The following is a 24082-nucleotide window of genomic DNA, read 5'->3' as shown; positions in this document are numbered from 1 at the left end:
TTCCTGGCACTGGAAGCCTGGGCTGGTGGGCCTGGTATGTGGCTGTGGCCCTTCAGTCCTGAGATATCCCTCCTGATTTTTATCTGCTATACATGGATGTGGGACCAACCTGTTCAGCGTCTCTGCCCCTTCTATGCCAGTCTTGATGTGGTTTTGTAGTTTTAGTACTTCCATTCAGCTCAATTTCTGATAGTTCTGAGTGATGGTTGTTCTGTAGTTTAGTTGTATTTATAATTTGGTTATACAAGGAGGCCAATTGTGTTTGCCTATACCATCTTGACTGGGAGAGGGAACTACATATTTTTAAGTGCTTGTACCTCTGCCATAATAATGTCTTCTTTAAATGGAATCCAGCATAAAAGGGATTGAAATATATATAGAGAGAGTCATGATGCAAATGCTTTGGAGATAGTGAAAGTCGTCTGTACTGATGCAGATCCTGGCCTGCAGGATCTGTGTGTTGTGGTTGTTATGAACAAATACAGACAGACAACAGAAGTCCTATGTAGTAAAAGGGATGGCATGGGCCACTCTCTGAGAAAGAGAAGGGTTGAGAGGGCCCCAGCCCCTGCCTGGACAGGCTTTTTATTGCTTCTCTGGGTACATTACATTGAGGACAGCCCTCATTTACTTTGCACAGGTTCACTGCAGGGGATTACCTTTTATAGATAACAAAGGAATGAATGTTGCTAATTACTTCAAAGAGAAGGACTTTGCAGATCAGGGGAAAAGTGGTTGAACTGGTTACACTACATACTTGGGAGGTTTAGAACAGACTTTAGGAAGTTACAGTAAGCACACTCTGCCTTAATTCAGGATGAAGAAGTTTTAGCAAGAGCAGTCTAGGTACAATGCAGGCCTGATTCCCCACAGGAAAACCACTCCGTGGGCTTGGTCCTGTATGCCAACTCACTTCCCACTGGTCTTCCACATGGGAGCTGAGCTACATTTCCATGCCATGAGAAACGATTCCCTACACTGTAACACATGGAAAAAGATGTAGTTTGCACAGAAATTCTACAAGGAAGTGCTGGCAAAAGCTGTTGTTCCTTTTGTGAGCCCTCCCCCCACAGAGCCACATTTGGATTTCCAAGGCTTATGCTGTTTATTCTGGTGCTAATTTTCTCCAAAAGGTTATTTGCTTGGGAACAAAGTGATTGATTCTCATTGTCCCATGTTGGCAGGATCTCTCATGTTTCAAAATGAATGATTCCAGCAATCTGGTCAATAAATGCATTCATACGTCCTTCTGTTATCATTATGCTATCTATTCTGCCTTAGCTGCAGGAGTCTCTAAAAGAGCTCCAAGTTCTTCAAAGTTAATATTATTATATAATTTGCTTGCAGACAACAAATTGTGTTCACTAACAGTGCTCTGTCCAAGATGCTAGAATCATCAGCTGTAGTTCCTTTTTGGTGAGGCATGAACATGGCAGCAAATTCTTAAAGTTCATTTCCTTGGATGATTGTTCAGGAACATTTTCTCTAGGATCCCATAAGCAGCAAGTTGCATCTTTCATCCTTAAGAAAGTAGCTAGCATTCAACGACGCTTTTGTCTTGCTGATGCTAAGATGGTACAATGCAAACATGTTTTAAGGCCTCTGTCTTTCACTTTTGTGCACTATTGTCTTGTAAGAGAGCTCATTATACCTTTGTGCAGCTTCAATGAATTTTCTTTAATAATCTAAAATGCATGCATGGCATACTTTGTAATGTCTCTGTAAGTGTTCGTTGGTTGATCTGTCTGAAGCAATGTTGCTTAACTTACGTAAGCATCTGTCTGGACTGGATCAACATCCTCTAGATATATATAGCCTAGCAATCTTCAGCTATGTCTTCAGTTTATAATCCACATTATACTTTTTTTTTTTTTACTGTTTCCAAAGGACTTTCTACCAAGACCTGGTCTGCCTTTCTGCATCCTTCTTTCCCATATGTGGTTGCAAGATACTGTCTTATGGAAGCAACCTGCTCCTCATATGAAATGACTCTAGGCAGGATCTTTTCTAAGGTGAAAATAAAAAAAATTTCTTTGGCTTGCCATCAGGCAAGTTAGGGAGATAAGTGCAGGAATCAGTCAGCAACTGTCGAGAGATCATGAAGCTGACATTTTCATTTACCTTTGCTTCCACAAAAACTTTCAAAGCTTCTAGTTGTTCTGCCTAAGATAACTGAATGGTATTTTCCAGGATCTGACTATATTTGCTCACCGGATCTTTATGAGAGCTGTTCTAATTCATGAGCTGGACCAAATCTTGTCACATGGCTGCCACCATCTTTCTTCCAGCTCAGCCAAGCTCTGTGAATTTTTTTGCTGTCTCTTGTCTAGGAAAGTGTAGCATCCTGTTGGATTTTGTTCATATGTAAAAATTCTTATTTAATGGAAACTTTTGAAGACAGCTGGAAGTATATCAGTGAATGGCACAATGATAAAAATGACTGAAGTTCTTGATTCTTTTGAAAAGAGAGGGAAAAGCCCTTTTGTGATTATGGACCTTAAAATAAAGGAGTAACTTAAATACATGCAGTGCCACAGAGGGACAGATGAAATTTACTGTCTTACTGAAAGCTTTTGAGAGGTGCATTGCATCTTTAGAAGTCAGATTTGAATTATTAAAGCAGGCTTTGTTTAGTAAATTGAACATCTGAGAAAATTACATGGAGGAATAAGCATATTTTAATGGGTGTCGAAACTAAAATGGTTTTAGTGAACTCTTAGAGTGAATACATCAGTGGCTTCAGTTAGAAAGGATAATGTTCCAGATGTAAATCATATATTTTTCCAAATGTGTTTCTGGGCAGAATAATCTTAAATTATTCTTGAAGCAAGCCACTTCACTTCTAATCAAATGTAATATTAGGAAAACAAAAGGCCTTAAGGCAAAAACTATTTCTTACACAAGTTTTTTTGTTTTTCATTTGAAATTAACGCAATTGTAGATTGGCCTTATTTTTTAAAATCTGATTCTTTTAAATAAAGTGTAGCAATGTGAAATTGCTGCTAAATTTAATAGCAGAGCTGAGAACAATTGTATCCTTAAAACAGAAGTAATCACTGAGTTTCTTAAATACAAGTATTTGGCTGAATATGCTTTTAAAAAAATAACACCTAAAATAAATTTAGGAATGGAATGGATTAAATAATACAATAAAGGTGTTTAGGAAAGGTATCACCTTTTACTTATGCCTTTTATATTTAAATTAATTCCGCCCTGGCACATGTGGCTCAGTGGATTGTGTGCCAGCCTGTGAACCTAAAGGTCACTGGTTCGATTCCCAGTCAGGGTACATGCCTGAGTTGCAGGCCAGGTCCCCCATTCGGAGCATGCAAGAGGCAATCTTCTCTTGCACATCACTGTTCTCTCCCCCTCTTTCTCCCTCCCTTCCCCTATCTCTAAAAAAATTAAATAAATAAAAATTAAAAATTTTTATTAATTCCTATAGTGTATGGTCTATACATTGTCTGATTTACATACAATATATATGTCATCTGTTTTACATTTTTGTTTTACCTTGCCCTGCTTATTCAAAGAAAGCAATTTTCCCCAATAATAAAAGTGGAAATAAATTATTGTGTTTTACTTTTTTATTTTAGAATGCTCTGTGTGCATTTGAAGTAGAATTAAACACAAACATTTTTTTCCCTCCTGGGAATGCTTTCACTATAAATCAGTATTCTTCAACTTTAATGGAAGTTCTTTTATGATGATGCCTTTAAGTAGATGTCAGGATTTACTCTTCAGTTAGGTGGGGTTGTGACTGTTAGCAGATTAGATTTCTTTGCAGGTGATGTACTACCTAGAGGAACTGACATTTAGGTTACTGATCTCCCAGTGACTCCGCCTGTTAGGACTGAGCTATGATATTTGTCACTGCTCTGTCTTAAAAGTAGCCAAAATAAACAAGAGAATTTTTATAGACTATAAAATCCAAACTAAATATCCTGGAAAACCCTTGCTGATTTAAAGGTTGTTTTAGTTTATAAACTTATTTTTTTAAGTGAATGTGCAACAAAATTGACTCTTTCTATGCACAGTTGATGAATTTTAACATGTCTGTAGGTTCATGTAGCTATCATCCCAGTCAGTATCCAGACAGTTTGATTAATTCCTGAAACTCCTTTGTGCTATCACTTCTCTTTGTGGTTGTACCTTTCCTACCCTGTCAGTAATTCATGACAGGTCCTCTGTCATGTTAGTTTTGTGTTTTCAAAAATAATCACTTAATGGAATTAATATAGTATGTAGCCATTTGAAACTGTTACACATGCATTTATTTACTTAGCATAATGCCTTAAGGTTACTTTTAATTACATAGTAGTATTCAATTGTGTGGATATACTGAGTTTGTTTATCCATGCATTCTTTGAAGGATTGTGAGTTATTTCAAGTTTTTAGCTAAGTTGAACAGAGAAGTAAATATTTGTGTACAGGCTTTTGTGTGGATACAGTCATTTCCCTTGAGTAAATAAATATATAATGTTGGGATTGCTGAATCAGATGGCAAGTATATAATTTAACTTTATAAGATATTGCTAAACTTTTCTGTTTTCTAAAGTGTCCATACCACTTTGTATTCCCATCAGCAGTGCATGATAGTTCTAGTTGTTCTGCCTACTTGTCAGCACTTGGTATGGTCAGTCTGTAATTTTAGCCATTCTCATAGGTCTACAATGATATCTTATAATGGTTTTAATTTGCATTTTCCTAATAGCTAATGATGTTGAATGTCTTGTCATGTGCTTTTTGCCATACATATATCTTCTTTGGTGAATAGTATGTTCGAGTCTTGTGTCCATTTTTTTAAAATAATAGAAACTTTTACTTGGGAATAATTACAGATTTATAGAAAAGTTGCAAAGATAATACAGAACTTCCATAATGATAGCATCGTACAGAACTAAGTACATTTGTCCAAAACAAGAAACCACCATTGGTACATCCAAGAAATAGACAAAAAAAAACTGTACTTGAAAAATAACTAAATAAAATGTAAAATAAAGAAAGAAAGAAAAGAAAATTAATTGGCTATATAAAAAATAAATAAATAAAAATAAACTATATTTTCCTAGGGAAAAAAAAAAGAAACCACCAGTGGTACATCCAAATTTTACACTGGTACATCCAAATTTTAAACTTGGATTTTGCTGGATTTTCCACTAGCTTTCTTTTTCTGTTCCAGGATCCAATACAGGACTGTACATTGCGTTTGTTATGTCTCTTTAGTCTCCTATAGTTTGTGGCAGTTTCTCAGTCTCTTCTTGTTTTTTTGTAACTTTGATAGTTTTGAGTACTGTCAGTTATTTTGTAGAATTCCCTCAATTTGTGTTTGATGTTTTTATGATTAGATGGAGGTTAAGGATTTCAGGGAAGATTTTCATCACATCGTATTGGGGAGTACATGATAACGTCGCTCAGTTAAGGTTGTGTTTGCTAGGCTCCTCCACTGTAAAGTTATTTTGTCTTTCTGTATTCTGTTCTTTGCAAGTGGGTCACTAATTCCAGCCTATGCTCAAAGTGGTGGGTCAGTCACTTCATTTTATGGATGTGCTTCATTTTATGAATGTACTACGCATTAAGCAGTAAATATGTTAAGTTTATTCCAATGTCTGTGACTCTGACGGAATACCATAGATTCATTCTAGCCTTCTCCCCCTGGCTTATTGTAATTTCTCTCTGACAATGAGGTACCTGGCTTCAGTCATTCATTTACTTTCTTATTCCACCCTGGTATACATGTAAAGCAAGTTCAGAATTATTAACTAGTACCATGATGAGAAATAAATATATCAACTAAAGTATAGTGTTTATGTACAGGTCCTTTAATATTTAGACTTAAATTTCCATTCAGGACACTGTTTTCCAGATTTACTTAGGTCTACTCATTTTCCCATACTCCCCTCAGTGGGGATATGCTATTCATTTATAGTGTAGTCAGATCCATTTGTCACAGACTGTCTTCTCTTGAAATTCCCCCAACATTTTAGTTGATTATTAAAAATTTGCATACACTAAAGTTCAGTCTTTGTGATACATAATTTTATATGGATTTTGACAAATGTACAGTGTCATTGTATACTACCCTTGAACCATACAGATAATTTCATCACTTTAAAAAATCCTCCTGTTAAAAGGCTTTGGCCCTGGCTGGTGTAGCTCAGTGGATTGAGCGCAGGCCTGCGAACCACATAATCGCAGTTCGATTCCCAGTCAGGGCACATGCCTGGTTTGCAGGCCAGTTCCCAGCAGGGGACTCATGAGAGGCAACCATACATTGATATTTCTCTCCTCTCCTTCCCTTCCCCTCGAAAGATAAATAAATAAAATGTTAAAAAAGAAAGGATTTGGACCCAGTTATAATGTGTGTATTGCAGAGGGTCCCCACACCAACAAGTAATTCTCAGACATCAGCTGGATGTCCTACAATTCTACTCAATTCTGATACTATCTGTTATCAGAGATAACATCAGATTCCTCAGATTAAGGGCCCAGTCCCATAAAACTGCTCACCCCTGCCTCACCTCCCCGCTTCAGATGCCAATCTGAAGACCGCATTCTCATCTGTGCTTTTGACCCACCAGCTGTAGATTGGAGATTTCCTCCTTGGGTTTGATTAATTTTCTACAGCAGCTCATAGAACTCAAAGCAACACATTACTTACAAGATTACTGGTTTACAAAAGGATATATAACTCAGAAACAGCCAGATGAAAGAGATGCATAGGGCAAGGTATAAGGAAAGGGTGTGGAGCCTTCGTGCCCTCTCCAAGCTCACTATTTTCCCCAAATTTTCACGTGTTCGCCAACCTGAAAGCTCTTTGAAACACTCCCATTTGGCTTTTATGGAGGCTTCGTTGTGCAAGCATGATTGATTAAATCATTGGCTGTTGCCATTGGTGATTGATTCAACCTCCAGCCTCTCTTCCCCCCCCCCCATGTTGTGGGTAGGGTTTGGGGACGGAAAATCCTTACCTTCTAGTCACATAGTTGATTCTCCTGGCAACTGGGCCCTATTCTTAGTTGCTTTCCAAAAGTCACCTTATTAACATAAACACAATGTGGTGGAAAGGGGCTTGTTATGAATGATAAGACACCCATTTCACCTTCATGGTTCTCAGTTATCTGATGTTGAGGACAAGAGACCAAATATTATAACAAAGGATTCTTCCATTGCACTTAGCACTAGTGAAATTCCAAGAGTTTGGGGAGCTGTGGATGAAGACCAAATATATATGAAAAATCTATTTTGGTAACCTGAATGACCAAATATACATATTTCTTACAAATCACAGTACTGCAGCTGTGCATCTGCTTTGTATTCAGCCATTTCCCTATCCTCCGCTCCCCAACAGTCTCTTTTCTTTTCCTGTGGTTTTGCCTTTTCCAGTGTATCATAGTGGATGCAGTAATATAGTATACAGCTTTTTGGATCTGACTTCTTTCAAGATCCAGCAAAATTCACTTAAAATTTATTCATGTCATTGCATGAATCAAATAGTTTATTCCTTTTTATTCTTGCAGAGTAATCTATTGTATGAGTACACCAAAATTTATTTTTCCATTTACCTTATTGAACTAACCCTCTAGGCCCAAGATGGAGCCACTCCTGCCCGAGGTTCCATGTCAGCAAAGCAAAACTTGCTGTGTGCCTGTAAATACTCCACTTGACTGCCAACCCCCAACCCTGGGCCTTCTTACCCTGGACTGTGTGGCCCTAGCTAATTAGATATTTCCTGGTTTTCTGTTCCTTGTTCTTTATTCTTTATCTTAAAAAATTCCTGCCTCCTGCCCTATTTTGCAGTTCTCTGAATGGAAACTGTCCATTTCAAGAAGTGTTAAGTTTACATCAGCCAAATTGTTTTAGTCATTTTAACAACCTGTTGAAGGACATCTTGGTTCCTTCCAGGTTATAGTGATTATGAGTAAAGCTTCAGGTAGACAATTGTGTGCAGATTTTTGTGTGACTGTAAGTTTTCAGTTCACTTGGGTAAAATATATAGTAGTTTTTTAGTCTTTCTAATTGGTGTGCTTCTGCTTATATGTAAATTGTTGAGTTTTGAGAGTTATGGAGGGGAATCAAAAAAATCCAGAATTTATTTATAAAAAATTGTGTAGTTATTCTTACATGTTTAAACTTCAGTCACCTTCAAAGGACTCTCCATTTGATGCAATACACCTATTGAGACATTTTTTCCACTGCTCAAAACATTTTTGAACTTGTCAATTTTGATTCCTTTCAGTGCTTCTGCCATTTTTTGTTTCACCTCTTCCATGTGAGCAAAACATTTCCCTTTGAGGACTTTTTTCATCCAGGGAAACAAAAAAAAACATCATTCGGGGCAAGATTGGGTGAATAGGGAGTTTGGGGCATTGGGGTCGTGCCTTTTATGGTAAAAAAATTGCTGAACACTCATCGTGGTATGGGCAGGTGTGCTCATAAATAACCCATCATGAAATGAGCAGACACATTGAAAGAATCTTTAAAAAAATTCACTGAAGCTGAATGCAGCCTCTCACAACAACACCAGGTGGTACACTGATATAGATGGGTTCCTAGAACACTTACCTAGTGAGGGAAGCCTGTACTACAAGGGGCCCACCCTTCAGAAGATAAATAATGGTTTTTTGGGTCCCCCCCTTGTATTCTGGCTACAAGTGCTTTGTTGGATATCTAATCTGCAAACATTATCTCCCTGTTTGTAGCTTGTCTTTATGTTAGCTTAGCTATCTCCCCAAAGCAAGAGTTTTTAATTTTGATAAAGTCCAGTTTATCACTTTCTACTTTTTATTTTGGTGTCATATTTAAGAACTCTTGGTCCATTCCTAGGTAACAAAGATTTTGTTCCTTTTTTTGCTAAAAATTTTATATTTTATGTTTAGGTTTATGATTCATTTTGAGTTAATTTTTATATAAAGCAAGAGGTTTAGGTCAAAGTTTTTTTTTTCTTTTCATATGGATACTCAGTTGTTCCAGTACTGTTTGTCAAAAGACTATGCTCTTCTCATTTTACTGACTTTGCACCTTTTCAAAAATCAATTGACCATGTTGTATGGAACTATCTGTGGACACATTTTATTCCATTGATTTATATGTCTATCCCTTTGCCAATATCACACTGTCTTAATAACTACTATAGCTTAAAGTCTTAAAATTGAATAGGGTGATTCCTCCAACTTTGTTCTTTTTAGAAAATTTGTTTTTAATAGCTTCGGTTACTTTAGTTCTTTTTTCTTTCCATATTAATTTTTGACTTAATTTCTCTATAACTACAAAAGATCCTGGGATTTAGACTGAAATTGAATTAAATCTGTAGACCAGTTTGGGAGAAAATTGACATCTTTACCATTTTGAATTTTGTAGTCTGTGATCATAGCCTGTATTTCTATTTACTCAATTCTTCTTTGACTTACTTCATCAACATTTTGTAGTTTTTAGGATATAGATCCTACACATATTTTATCAGATTTATACGTAAGTATTTTGGTTTTGTGGAGCCATTTTGAATGGCATTATTTAAAACTTTGTAGGTTTCTAATTGATCATTTTTTAGTATACAGAAATATAATTGACATTGACCCTATTTTTTTACCTTGATAAATTCATTTATTACTTCCAGGAGGGTTTGTATGTTTGTTTGTATTCCTTGGAATTTTCTATGTAGATAGTCATCTCACTTGCAAATAGGGACGGTTTTATTTCTTTCTAGTCTTACCAGTCTGCAGTTATTTCTTTTTTTAACTTTTTTAGTCCTCACCTGAGGACATGCTTATTGATGGGAGAGAGAGAAAGAGGGAGAGAGAGATCAATGAGAGAAACATCAGTAAATTGCCTCCGGTATGAACTGTGACTGGAATCAAACTTGCAAACTTGGTATGTGCCCTGATGGGGCGTCAAACCCACAACCTTTAGGCGTATAAGATGATGTTCCACCCAACTGAGCCACCGACCAGGACTGCAGTTATTTCTTTTTTAAATGTTTGGTAAATTAGTGAAATCATCTTGGACTGGAGAATATCTTTTTTTTAAAGTCTTTTAACTACAAATTCAATTTATTTCATAGTTATGGGACTATAACTTAGTATCATTGTGGGTGAATGCTGGTAGTTTGTAGTTTCAGGGAGGTGGTCTATATAATCTAAGTTGTCAGATTTATGTGCATAAGATTGTTCACAGAATTTTCTTATTATTCCTTAAATGTTCGTAGGGTCTATGGCAAAATCTTATGTATACTGATACTGAGAATTGGTGTTCTTTTCCCTTTTTGTCGGTGCCAGTCTTTCTTGTATTGAACTTTTCCAAGAACCAATTTGGGTTTTATTCATTTTCTGTATTATATTGCTGGCTTCAAATTTATTGATTTCTCCTGCTGTTATTTTCTCCTACTTGCTTTTTAATTTGCTCATTTTCTAATTTCTTAAAATTAATCCTTATTAATTTTAGGCTTTTCTTTTTTTCTAATATAAGCATTTAATATTATAATTTATCCTGTAGCTACTGCTTTGGCTGCATGCTATAATTTTGATTTGTTATATATTTAGTTCAGTTAAAAATATTTTCTGTTTCCCTTTGAAACTTCTTTTTTGACCCATGGATTGCTTAAAAGTGTGTTTTTAAATTTCCTCCTCTTTGGAAGCTGTTCTGTTATCTAATATTGATATCTAGTCTAATTTTATTATTGATCAGATAATATCCTTTATGTGATTTCTTTTCTTTTTTCAGTTTGTAAAAGTTTGTTTTATGATCCAGTATATTGGTTTTCTAGCACTGTGTGCAAAATTTTTAAAACTACTGTAAACAGTGGCTTAAATAGCACAAATTTATTATCTTACAGTTCCGGAAGTCAAGTTTGAGACCAGTTTCACTGAGCTAAATTCCAGATGTCAGCAAGACTGCATTTCTTTCTGGAGACTCTATGGGAGAATTTTTTTGTCCTTTCTGCCTCCTAGAGGTGTTCGCTTTCCTTGGTTCATGACCCCTTTCAGCAATAGCCTCATTACCTATGGCATTATATTTAAAGAATGTTTCCGCTATTCTTTTTTTTCTTTCTTTTAATTGGTGTTTATAGATCTTTTACATTTATGTAATTATTAATATATTTGGATCTGTGCCTACCATTTTATTTCTTCTTTTTGTTATTATTGTTGCTCCTGTGTTTTGTTTCTATGTTTTCTCTCCCTACCTTCTTTCAGATTGAGTTCTTTTGTTTTTGGTTAGGTATTACATTATAATTTATTGATTGTGTTTTAAACTATATTTGTGTGGGGGTGTTTTTAGTGATCACTCTAAGAATTACAGTGTACTTAAGTTTACAGTCTACTTAGGGTTAATTTTTTATTCAAGTGGCAATAGAAATGTACCACCATTCTTTTTTATTGAATTTATTGAGGTGACATTGGTTAATAAAAATTGTATAGGTTTCACATGTATAATTCTGTAATACATCATCTATATATTGTATTGTTTGTTTACTACCCCAGGTCAAGTCTCCTTCCATCACCATTTATCCCTGCTTCTACCTCCCCCACCCCCATTTCCCTCTGGTAATTACCAGAAAAAAGAAAAAAAGAGAAATATACCACCATTGAAGTCACTTTACTTGCCCCCTTATGCTGTAGTTTTGTTACATATTACATTGTATTACATACATATTAAAATATATACATTGGAAGCCCCATCAGATAACATTTTACTTTTTTACTACTTTTAATTATCAAATTTATTTTAAAATACTCGAGAAGATAAGAATAGTCTGTTATATTTACTCAGATAATTAACAATCATGCTGCTCTTTCTTCATTCCTGGTGTTTCAGGTTCCTTATGATACCCTTTATCATCTTTGGAAGAACTTCCTTTAGCAATTTTTTAAAGTAGTTCTGCTGTCAACGCATTCTCGTGTTTTTCTTCATCTAAGACTGTCTTTCTTTCACCTTCATCTTTCACGATTTGTTTGTCTTTTGTTGTCTGAAGTCTAATTAGTATGTATCTGGTCATGGATTCCTTTGTGTATATTTTGTTTGGGGATTTGCTCTGCTTCTTGCATCTGTGAGTTATGTCTTTGAACAAATTTGGAAAATATTTTAAGATACTTTTATTACACTGAACTCTTCTCTTTTGCTGGGATTCTAGTGTCACAAATATTGAACCTAAGGCACTCTTCTTTTTTTCAATCTTTTTCTCTCTATTGTTCACATTAGATGGTTTCTACTCATTTATATTAAGTTCATTGACTTTCTTTTCTCATCTCCATTGTACTGTTGAGCTCATCTAGTGAGCTTTTAATTTTGGTTATTGATATTTCTCTAATTCTAAGATTCACATTGGGTTCTTTATATCCTCTGTTTATTTTGAGTCTTTCTGTTTTTCCACTTGTTTTAAGAATGTTTGATCTTACCTGATACAACAGTTAAAATAGTTGTTTTAATATTTTTATATCTTTCTTAGATAATTCCTGTATTGTGTTTTCTTGGTGAAGGCATCTTTTCTCATGTAAACTGAGATTTTCCTGGTTCTTTTATGTCAAGTAGTTTGGGATTATATCCTGAGCACTTTGACTCTTATGTCTTGAGATTTTGGGTCTTGTTTAAATCCTATGCAGAACGTTGATGTATTTGTTCAGTAGGCAATCAGCCCCTTTAGGGTTCAAACTGCAAGTCCTGTGGGTAGTGGTTACAACATCAATTTTTAAAGACTTTGCCATGCTATTTGGATTTGGATCTCTCCTGCATGCCCACCACCCATTGGCCATTCTGGAACTTGATAGTGGTCTGTCCCATGGGTTCAAGTCTCAAAGTCTGTATATGCTTGTTTGGCTCAGATCCACACATGTGCTGCTTGAGGGTAAGCCCAGGAGTTCATAAGCAACTTTGAAGTGTTGCTTTCTCAAACTCCTCCTTTGGGGTCTCCCAGTAATTTCTGATTCTTTGGGGCTCCTCTCTTCCATTCTCTGACCAGAAAGGGAGGGACTTATTTATCCCTCTCCAATGTGTATTACCTACAACTGTGTCGGTACCTAGGGCCAAGTGGCAGGAGGACAGAGGGAGAGGAAAACAAGCAACAGGGATTCGCCACATCCCCTTGGGAGCATAGCCACTCTGATCAGAGAGGAAGGTGTTCCTCACCATCAGTCTTAGGGTCCTGGTGGCTTCTATTGCCACAGCTGCCACAGGATGCTAAGCTTGAGGGAATGGAGTAAGAAAGTAGGGAGGCATATCCACACTTTTCTTGTTTCCACACTTTCCTTTTCCTAGAGCCCCCCACTAGACTGCTTCTGAAGCTTTCTGTGTGCTAATGCCTACTTTCAGGTGGGGCTGTATTAAGTTCAGGCTGGAAGAGACCAGTGGGAAACAAAATGCTCTTTTAGTGATACTTCAAATTCTGGTCTTCTTACCCAACCTGCTACTAGTGTTCACTTTTCAGAGTCCTCAAGTAGGTGCTCCATGTAGTCTGTCTTGTATATACACTCACCAAAGTAAAGTGTGACTACCCCATTTTATCTGGTACTGGAATCTGACTTACAAGTTTTTAATTTCGTTTTTCTAGGAATTTGACAAGAAACTGAAGTTTTGATCAAAAATTATTTTGAGTTTGAAACCAGACATGTATTAGAGTTTAGATTCTTTCATTTGATTAAGGTAAGATTGTTTAATAACATTTAATCATTTTCAAACTTATATTTTAATGTGTGCTTTATTAACACATTTTAACTTTTCAGTCTACCTGAGATCCTGACCTCAGAAAAGTTTTTCATGATTCCTTTGTGATTTGAATAGCTAATGGTCCAGGTACAACTTCCAGATATGAGGGGAACACGTGATTATATGTTTACCGAAGAGGTTGTATATTGATAATCAGATCTGTTTGCCTAGTGCAGGAGTTGGCAAGCTGTGGCCTACAGGCCAGTCACCTGTTTTGGTAAATACATAGTTCACCCATTAATTACATGTTGTCTGTAGCTGCCTTAGCACTATAGTGGCAGAGTCGAGTAGTCGCAACAGTGTCTGTATGGCCTACAAGCCTAAAATCTGGCTCTTTAAGACAATTTTGCTGACCCTTGGCCTACATGATCAAAACATGCTGTCCTACTGTGCTGTATAATTATGACGTGTGAGGTGGTAGCTAACCAATTTTTAGTTGTCGGTAAGTGCTGTCAAGTATGAAAACTACTTGAGGGTTTCAATGTGCATACGAGTAGATGTGCTCCTCCCCCAAGCCATACTTCTTGAAGTGAATGATCTGTACTATTTCTTAGAAAGAGGTATTAATTTTCTTAAGTAACTGATTTTAAAAATAAGACAGTGCTGTGAGCAGCTAAATGCCAAGTGCTTGTTTCTGAGTAGATCTTTATTTTGTATGGGTCTTTAAAAATAAAAGTTTATATGAAAAAAGTCAGGCTTTTTCCTGCTCTAAATTTTTTTCACATCAATGTACTTAATTATATCTTGTCTTTCTTCATAAATTTAAACAGAAGTAGTAACATTTTGAGAGTAGTGATTATATGTTTTTAGTATCTGTCTTAGTAACAGTGATTTAGATTATATGAAATTTTAAATGAAAACATTCTGATGTAAAACTGTGTTTAGTGCTTAAAGTTAGAATTATATTGATCTCTGAGGTTTATATTGAATTACATATACCTGTTTGTGATTCCTAAAATTATGAGTGTTTAAAAAACATAAGATAGAAGGAGAAATTAAAATTTGACCCTAGAGAGTGTATAAAATGTTTGCTTGGCTCCTCAGGAATCTCTTGGCTGAAAAAAAAATTTTTTTTAACATGACATGTAAATTTGAATTTCCAAGCAATCTCAGATTAAGTGCAGTAGCAAACAAAATACGTGATAAAAAGAATTTTCTTGTTTTGAATTTGTTTTGGAAACCAAAATTGTTAAAAGACATTTTTTGCTAGTTTTTAGACAATTTAACAAAATAAAATAAGTTTCTGAAATCTTCATCTCTTAAGAATCAAATGATTTGAAAAATACCCTCTATTATGTCATGTGGAACCTGATACATTTGGATTCCTAAAAGACATCTGTGAGGTATCTTTGCTTGCATTCTGAAAAGTGAGTTTAAAACTTTAAAAAGTTTACTTTTTAAAAGGAAGAAATATATGGATTTATTTTTAAGAATATCTTTGCAGACAGTTCTGACTTCCGCCAAGATGGAGGCTTAGGTGGAAACACTTTGCTTCCTCGCACAACCAAATCTAAAAACAACAAAGTTTTAACAACAATAAATGCAACCAAACCACAGAAAATCAAACAATACGGAGTCTAAAAACAATGAACCGCTCAGCTAAACCGGTGAGAGGGGCGAAGCCAGTAGCAGAGCGGATTGGGCAGAAAAGATCCCCTGACCCAGGGGGTGCGCAGGCAGCTGAGGGCGTGGATCCCATGTGCAGGGTGGCTACGGGAGGACCCAGGGAAGGCTTGGCGTGGCTGGCTGTCTACGGTCAAGTATTTGCGAGCAGATAAACCAGTGAAGAGTCATGCATTGAGACAGACCGCGCAGGCCCCGGCACAGGACGGCGGGCTCGCACATTTGCGCTCTGATAAACAGGCGGGGGGAGCAGAGAGGACTGCCATTGCTCCCTCTCTGACCCCGCCCCCACATACAGCATCACAAACCAGCGACCTGGGTGGCCCCGCCCTGGCAAACACCTAAGGCACCTCTCCTCATACATAACAGGCACAAATAGATAAAAACATGGCTCAAGAAGAACTCAGAGCCCCAGAGCCAATAAATCTAAGTGATGAAGAAATAGCCAAACTTTCAGATGCACAGTTCAAAACACTGGTGATCAGGATGCTCACAGAACTGGTTGATTTTAGTCACGAATTAGAGGAACATATGAAGGCTAAACTAATTGAAATGAATGGAAATGTACAGGAAACCAATAGTAATGGAAAGGAAACTGGGACTCAAATCAAGGGAGTGGACCAGAAGGAAGAAAAAAAATGACCAAACAGAAAAGAATGAAGAAACAAGAATTCAAAAAAATGAGGAGAGGCTTAGGAACCTCCAGGACATCTTTAAACGCTCCAACATCCAAATTATAGGGGTACCAGAAGGGGGAAATGAACAGCGACCAGTGGAAAACTTATTTAAACAAATAATAAAGGAAAACTTCCCCAATCTGGCAAAGGAAATAGACTTCCGGGAAATCCAGGAAGCTCAGAGAATCCCAAAGAAGTTGGACCCAAAAAGGAACACACCAAGGCACATCATCATTACATTAGCCAAGATTAAAATGAAGGAGAGAATCCTAGAAGCAGCAAGAGATAAGGGGACAGTCACCTACAAAGGAGTTCCCATCAGACTGTCAGCTGATTTCTCAGAAGAGATCTTACAGGCAAGAAGGGGCTGGAAAGAGGTATTCCAGGTCATGAAAACCAAAGACCTACAACCAAGATTGCTCTATCCAGCAAAGCTTTCATTTAGAATGGAAGGACAGATAAAGTGCTTCTCAGATAAGATCAAATTCAAGGAGTTCATCATCACCAAGCCCTTATTATATGAAATGTTAAAGGGACTTATCTAAGAAAAAGAAGATAAAAAAGATGAACAGTGACAGGACAGCAAACTCACAGTTATTAACAACCACACCTAAAACAAAAGCAAATTAAGAGGACAGCTAGATCAGGAGTGAACCATAGAAATGAAGATCTCAAGGAGGGTTAGCAACAGGGGAGTGGGAGAAGGAGAAGGGGGGAGAAGGTACAGAAAATAAGACGGTAGCATAGACGATAGATAGAAAATAGGGGGGAAGGGCAAGAATAGTATGGGAAATATAGAATCTAAAGAACTTGAGACATGTGTTCATGAACTGAAGGGGGGAATGGTGGGGGAGGGGTGTGCAGGGTGGAGGGGAATGAAGGGGGAAATAGAACAAATGTAATGGCATAATCAATAAAATAAAAAAATATATTTAAAAAAAGGATATCTTTGCATAGTTTTATACTGTGATACATTTTATATGTAAATCAGTATAAATTAGAACTAGAGTGCTTATACATATGAATTATAAAAGACGGATAAAATTAAGCTGCAGAAGAATCGGTAGGAATCCTGATCGGTTGAATATGTCAACAATGCCACCTTAGTATTTTGTGTACTGTGGTCTAAACTGGATTGCACTTGTAAAGTGCCTATCTGATTCATAGACTGAGACATATGCATAAGAATTTCCTTTTGTTTTTATTTTATTTTTAATACATTTAAAAAATCTCACCCAAGCATATGTTTATTGATTCTAGAGGGGAAGAAAGAAAGAAGCATCCATGTGAGAGAGAAACATTGATCGGTTGCCTCCTATACATGCCCTGACTGGGGATCAAATTCACAGCCTTTTGGTGTGTGGAACAATGCTCTAACTAGCTGAGCCACCTGGGCAGGGCAAGAATTTCCTTTTAAATGATAGATGATGTAAGAAGGTACTGCTAAAGCTTTTTGCCTCTATCAAAATCATATCTTAAAACATCTTTTTTAAAAAAAATTTCTGATTTGTATTTCCTCCCCACATTTATTTTATCTAATCATGTATTTATATCAGTGCACACTGATGGATATTTATTCTCTGGATTAGCATTGCAGCTATTGTTATTTATTTTGTTGCTCAAATTGTTCTAGCTTTGGCCACAGAGAGCTCTTTGAAGTTTGCTTTTGTGTTCTTTCAACATGTCTTATATGTTGTTTGTGTGTGTGTGTGTATGTGTGTGTGTGTGTTTTAAAGTAATTTCTCAACTTTCTGGCTCTGCAAGATGCTCGAGGCTCATCTTGTATTTTCCCTGCTGCAGGCCTGGAATTACCCACTTTCCAGGGAGCTCAGGTTCATCTTATTGGAAAGTAGTATTTAGAAACCAACTTCTGGGTACTAGATGTGCTCATTGCTACTGAAATGTTGCTGCTTCTAGGCCTTTCAGCTGTCAGAGATAGGAATGTATGCTTATTTACTAATCCATACATATACAGGATGAGGGCAAAAGTAGGTTTAGTTGTTTGTATGAAAAATAACAATAATTAATAAATAATACAAAAATAAGGTCTGTGTTTTTCATATTCACAACTATAAACCTACTTTTACTCTACCCTGTATATATATATACACATCTATGTTTATTTCTGTATGTATTATCTACCTGTATATACAGAAATAAGTTAGTTTATACTGATACCTCCAAATCCAATCTAGTACCATAGGGATTATTCTAGCATTTCTCTTTTGCTTATTTGCAACTACATTTACATATTTGCTATACATGTATAGATAGTAGTTTTAGAATTATTAACCCATACTCCTATGAGAAACAGATTTATCAAACAGAATGCAGTGTTTGTAAACAGTTCTTTTTTATCTTTATTCTCATAGTATCCAACCAAAATGCTCGTTTCCAAAGTTAATTAAGTGAGGTCTTCTCTGTCATATCTCCTTCGGTCTGCTATGTCATTCACTTCTAACACAGTTTCATTTGTCACAGTTTGCATTCCATCTTCAGTTTCCCTGACACCCTGGTTTGTTTAAATTTGTATTCTGTAAAATTCACTCTTTGTGTTGCACAGTTGTGGGTTTTGAGAAATGCATAGAGTCATGTATTTACCAACAATGGTTCCATCACCCCGTAAGTTCCTTTGTGTTGCCCCTTTGTAGTCAGCCCCTCTTTCTGCCCCAAACCCTGGCAACCACTGATGTATTTTCCATGCCTTTAGTTAGTTTTTTCCAGAATTTCATATAAATGGAATCTTTGACTTCTTTCACTTGACAAAATTTATTTAATATCCATCTGTTGCATAAATCATTCGTTCTTTGTTTTTTTTTATTACTGAGTACCATTCCATTGTATTACCAGCTTGTTTATCCATTTACCTTTTGAGGGACATCTAGACTATTTGCAGCTTTGGGCAGTTATTAGTAAGCTCTATACAAACATTAGCATAAGGGTGTTTTATATTTTTTGTCTCTTTCTTTGTCTTTGTTTTTATTTCATTTGAGTAAATACCTGGGAGTGGGATTATGTACCTTAGTGTAAATATATATTTAACTTTACTTTTTTCCAAGTGGCTATACAATTTTGTTTCCATACCACTATTGTATGAAAGTTTCTATTGTTCTCCATAGTTTTCAGTACTTGTCAGCTTGTGTTTGTCTTTTAGCTGCTCTGTTATATGTGTAGTGGTATCTTGTGGCTTTAATTTGCATTCTCTCTAAGACTAATGATGTTGCTATACCATTCATATGTTTGTGAAGGGGCAGCTGGTCCCTTTTATTTCTCTTAATTTTCTCCTTTTATGATCAACCAAATAGATAGGGGGGCTTTTTTTTCATATATTTTTGAGTGAACAAGTTGCCATCATCTCTGAATGTTTGCCTATATTTTTAATAAAAGTACACATTTCCATATATGAGTTTCAGTTGTCTATGCTTAGTGCAATAGAATGAAGATACAGTTTTTTATACAGCTGAATATTTGAATGAGAATTTCACTGTTCAAAACTAGATTGCTTTGTAAGAATCTATTCATAAACTACATCTTGGGCTCAAAAGACATGTAAGGCAAGGTAAAATGTAATAAATTCTGTTAGTGGAAAAGGTTGGCATTGGATTGACAAATGTCACTTTAGAAAAAGAAATTTTAGGGTCTTAGGTAAGATCTTTTCCCCTTTGACTATCATCTAAAAAAGGAAAGCTGATACTTTCTTTTGATGACTATTTAATGCCTTTGGTATGCTCTTATAACCAATCAGTTGATATTAGATGAAAGAGATTACAAGTGAATGTTTTTAAACTTGGGCCTCTTTATGTAAACATTTAAATTGACTGACAGGTTAAAAAACAACTATTTGCTTTCTTGAGCTGAATTAACAAAAATATGTGGAATTCTACTTTCTAGAATTTCAAAGATTGCTGCTTAAAAACCTGTAATTCAATAACTAATTGAATTCTTAGCTTATATTTAACTTTTATCAGACTGGAATAAAGACAAAATTTTAGTGAATGATGTTTTACCCTATTTGATCTTTATATTTACTATTTTTGTTTTGTAAAAACCTATATTTATGACAATATGTGCAGAGATAATCGTGTTATTTAAATAGATTTTTCTGTTTTGTTTTTTTCTCTGTATAAAGTCATTTCAGGAACTTAATATATTACATAAAATATATGCTTAAATTGGGAGACTACTATATGCCTTGAAGGATAGCATTCCTATTACATTGTTTGGGTAATTATGATTGTTTCCCTTGATGCAGATTCTAGTTAACTAGGTGCGCTAACCCTTTATTTCAGTAGGAGGTAGCCAAAACAGTATTTTATATAGACACTCAGATTCTGAAAATGTTGGTGTTAGAAGTCATTACAATGGAAAGATGTCTTGTGTACCAAAATGAGCATATCTCTTTTAGCATCCTATTTGATAGTGTGATTATGTCACTGATATTTCTAGTGGCTAAACCCAGGTTTGTTGTAGTTATGGTGATGACATTCTTGGAATTTAAGCTGGCAGAGCTTTTTTAAATTTTTGGTTAAGTTTTAATAGTCTTTCCATGTCTTCATATAATTTTTCTTTTAAAAAATTAGGCTTATATTACGCATGATGTTTTCTTGCCTATATTTTTGAGTTCACAATATACCATTTTTTCATGTCAATAAGTAGGTATGTACATCACTATTTTTAAAGGTGTCTTAACCAGTTTTACCATAATTTAACCACCTTCTTATTATTGGATATATAGGTTGTTTTAAATTTTTAATCATTGTAAGCAATGCTGTTATTGACATTCTTATAGTCAAATCTTTAACTTAATTTTGTCTTAAATTTCTGAAAGGAGAATTTTTTGGGAAAAGCGACATGTGTATTTTAATTTTTCTGTTGTTGTTACTGAATGCCAAAATGTATCAATCAACTGTAATTCAAACTTATAAAAAGTTCTGTAACAATTTAAAATTCTACTAGTAATGTATGAGAGTATTTATTTACTTGTATTTAATTAACAGTGGATATTACTATTAAAAACAAAAAAACTTTGTTAATTTCAGAGGCAGAAATGCTATCTTGTTTAATTTTTGCATTTTTCCACCCCTAGTAATGTTGACCTTTTTTTGTTTATTGACCATTTGCATATTTTTCCTTTTTCAAGTATATTTTATTGATTATACTATTATAGTTGTCCCATTTTTCCCCCTTAGCCTCTTTCTTTCAGGTACCCCCCTTTCCTACAGCGACCCCCCTCCTGCACTTAGTTCATGTCCGTGGGTTGTGCATATAAGTTCTTTGGCATCTCCATTTCTTACACTGTTCTGAACACGACCACCCCCACTAGATTTTGTACCTACCATTTATGCTTCTCAATCCCCGTACATTTTCCCATATGTTCCCCTTTCCCCCTCCCCACTGGTAACCCTCCAAATGGTCTCCATATTTATGATTCTGTTCCTGTTCCAGTTGTTTGCTTAGTTTGTTTTTATTTTGTTTTTTTTTAGATTCAGTTGTTGATCATTGGGTTTGTTGTCATTTTACTATTCATAGTTTTGATCTTCTTTTTCTTACATAAATCCCTTTAACATTTCATATAATAAGGGCTTGGTGATGATGAACTCCTTTAGCTCTACCTGGTCTGGGAAGCACTTTATCTGTCCTTCCATTCTAAATGATAGCTTTGATGGATAGAGTAATCTTAGATGTGGGTCCTTGCCTTTCATCACTTTGAATACTTCTTGCCAGTCTCTTCTTCTTGCCTGCAGAGTTTCTTTTGAGAAGTCAACTGATGGTTTTGTGGGAACTCTTTTGTAGGTAACTCTCTGCTTTTATCTTGCTGCTTTTAAGGTTTTCTCTTTATCTTTAACCTTTGGCATTTTAATTATGAGGATCTCAGTGTGGTCCTCTTTGAGTCCAGCTTGTTTGGGACTCTATGCTTCTTGGACTTGTGTGTCTATTTCCTTTGCCAAATTAAGGAAATCTCCTTTCATTATTTTTTCAAATAAGTTTTCAATTTCTTGCTCTTTCTCTTCTCCTTCTGGCATCCCTATGATTCAGATGTTGGCCCTTTTGGAGATGTCCCAGAGTCTTCCTATTCTCTCCTTGTTTTTAGAATTATTGTTTCTTCATTCTGTCTAGTTGATTGTTTATTTCTTCCTTATCTTCCATACATTTATTTGAACACCAGCTTCCCTCGCTTCACTGTTGGTTCCCTGTGTATTTTTCTTTATTTCACTTAGTGTAGCCTTCATTTTTTCCCTTATGCTTTTGCCATACTCAGTGAGTTCTCTGAGCAGCCTTATCACCAGTGTTTTGAACTTTGCATCTGATAGGTTGGCTATCTCCATTTCACTTAGTTCATTTTCTGGGCTTTTGTTCTGTTCTTTCATTTGGGCCGTATTTCTTTGTCTCCCCAATTCGGCAGCCTCCCTGTGTTTGTTTCTGTGTCTAAGGTAGAGCTGCTTTGACTCCCTCTCTTGGCGCACCTTCCAGGTTGTACGGGACAGAGCCTTAGGTATTTGCTGGATAGGGCAACCTGCTCCACTGCTTCATGGCTCAGTACATGGCGGAAAGGTCCAAGAAGGGACAAGACTGCTGCTAACCCAGCAGGTTTTAAATTGGAGGGTGCAAACCTGTCTATGGTGACTGTTCTGATTACCATACATAACATAACTTATACTGTCCTACTTTGTCAGGCTCTCTTAGTAAATAAGATATAAATAAGACAGTGTTCCTAGCCTTTTGAATGGGGGGAACTATATATACATATATTTATATTATAAATGTATATTTTATTTCATCCTTCCCTTTTCCTGAACAATACGGATTAAGAAAGGAGGGTGTAAACTTTTTTTTGTTAAGGTCTTTTTTGTCTTTAAGATTTTATTTATTTATTTTTAGAGAGAGAGGAAGAGAGGGAGAGAAATATCAGTGTGTGGTTACCTCTCATGTGACTTCCACTGGGGACCTGGCCCTCAATCCAGGCATGTGCCCTGGACCATTAACTGGTAATTGAACCAGCGACCCCTTGGTTCACAGCCCGCACTCAGTTCACTGAGCTACACCAGCCAGGGCTGTTTGTTAAGGTCTTGATGGCAGGCTGCTTCTTTATTTATGGACGACTTGGAAGATGAAGTTGAGACTTCAGTTGAGTACTCTGTAGAGCCCAACACTAATAAAGTAGCAGCTATAAACAGTTGTGCGTATGTGACAGTTGACAGTGTTACCTGACAGTGTTGAAATAAGCATTTTTGAAATTGGGGGACTGAGGAAGGATGATGTCTGATTTCTTTTGAGCAACTTTTTTTGGTTAACTCCAAGTTAGGCATTTTGCTTTGCATGTTATTTAACTTAATCCTCATAGTTACCCTACATGGTATGCACAATGACCCACATTTTACAAGTAAGGAAAATTTATCCCAGGTAACAGAATTGGTATTGTCGGGATTTGAACCTTCATTTTCTTTTTTCTAAATTTTTAAAAATTTATTTCTTTTTAGAGAGAGGGGTAGAGAGGAGGGAGAGAGAGAAGAAACAATGGTATGAGAGACAAACATTGACTGGTTGCCTCTCCTACATGCCCCAGCTGAGGACGGAAGCTATGACCCATGCCCTGACTGGGAGTCAAACCAGCAACCTTTCACTTTGTGGGATGATGCTCAAGCAACTGAGCCCTGCCGATCAGGGCTGAATTTTTGTTTTCTTACTTAAAAGTCCACTCTTATCTACTATACTGCACTACTTCTCCTAAGATTAAAAACGTAATGAAAATCATTAGAAAAATCTCTGAATTTTTAAGCCCCTGGAAGGAAAAGTAATAATTAGATAAGACTGAGATTATCTTAACTTTATGTAGTATTTTCTTCTCCCTTGAGGGGTGTCACTTTTGGAAAACCTATTTTATACATGTTATATGAGGGAACAGCCAACATAGTACTTGTTAATGCTAATTATATGAGCCTCTAATTGATATCTTAGAATTCTCTAATGATATCAGTGATAACTAGTAGCTTTCTTGAAAATAAAAACATCTAGTCTCAGAAATTATACACATGTACATTGCTGTTAGCAGTAAAAATATCTAAAAACTTTACCATATTTGCAGTAAC

The 24082-nt window shown here is 36.0% G+C and overlaps 1 protein-coding gene and 1 pseudogene across 3 annotated transcripts in view; one reads left to right on the top strand and one right to left on the bottom strand.

The window, feature by feature from the left end:
- GLCE (glucuronic acid epimerase) overlaps positions 1-24082 on the top strand; it is a 109103-nt gene that overhangs the window by 32054 nt on the left and 52967 nt on the right. For 2 of the 3 annotated variants that reach the window (XM_037155641.2, XM_037155643.2), the window contains one exon: positions 13541-13632. The exons of the other annotated variant lie outside the window; for it this stretch is intronic. The gene's annotated coding sequence lies outside the window, so the exon portion shown is untranslated. The remainder of the gene's footprint in view (positions 1-13540; positions 13633-24082) is intronic. 3 annotated transcript variants of the gene reach the window in all.
- Positions 1106-2277, bottom strand: LOC119057029 (COP9 signalosome complex subunit 4-like; annotated as a pseudogene).

Source organism: Artibeus jamaicensis, unplaced genomic scaffold (genome assembly GCF_021234435.1).
Source record: "Artibeus jamaicensis isolate MK-2021 breed Jamaican fruit bat unplaced genomic scaffold, CSHL_Jam_final contig_548, whole genome shotgun sequence".
In the NCBI taxonomy this organism is placed as follows: Eukaryota; Metazoa; Chordata; class Mammalia; order Chiroptera; family Phyllostomidae; genus Artibeus; species Artibeus jamaicensis.
This window is presented reverse-complemented; position numbering and strand designations above follow the sequence as displayed.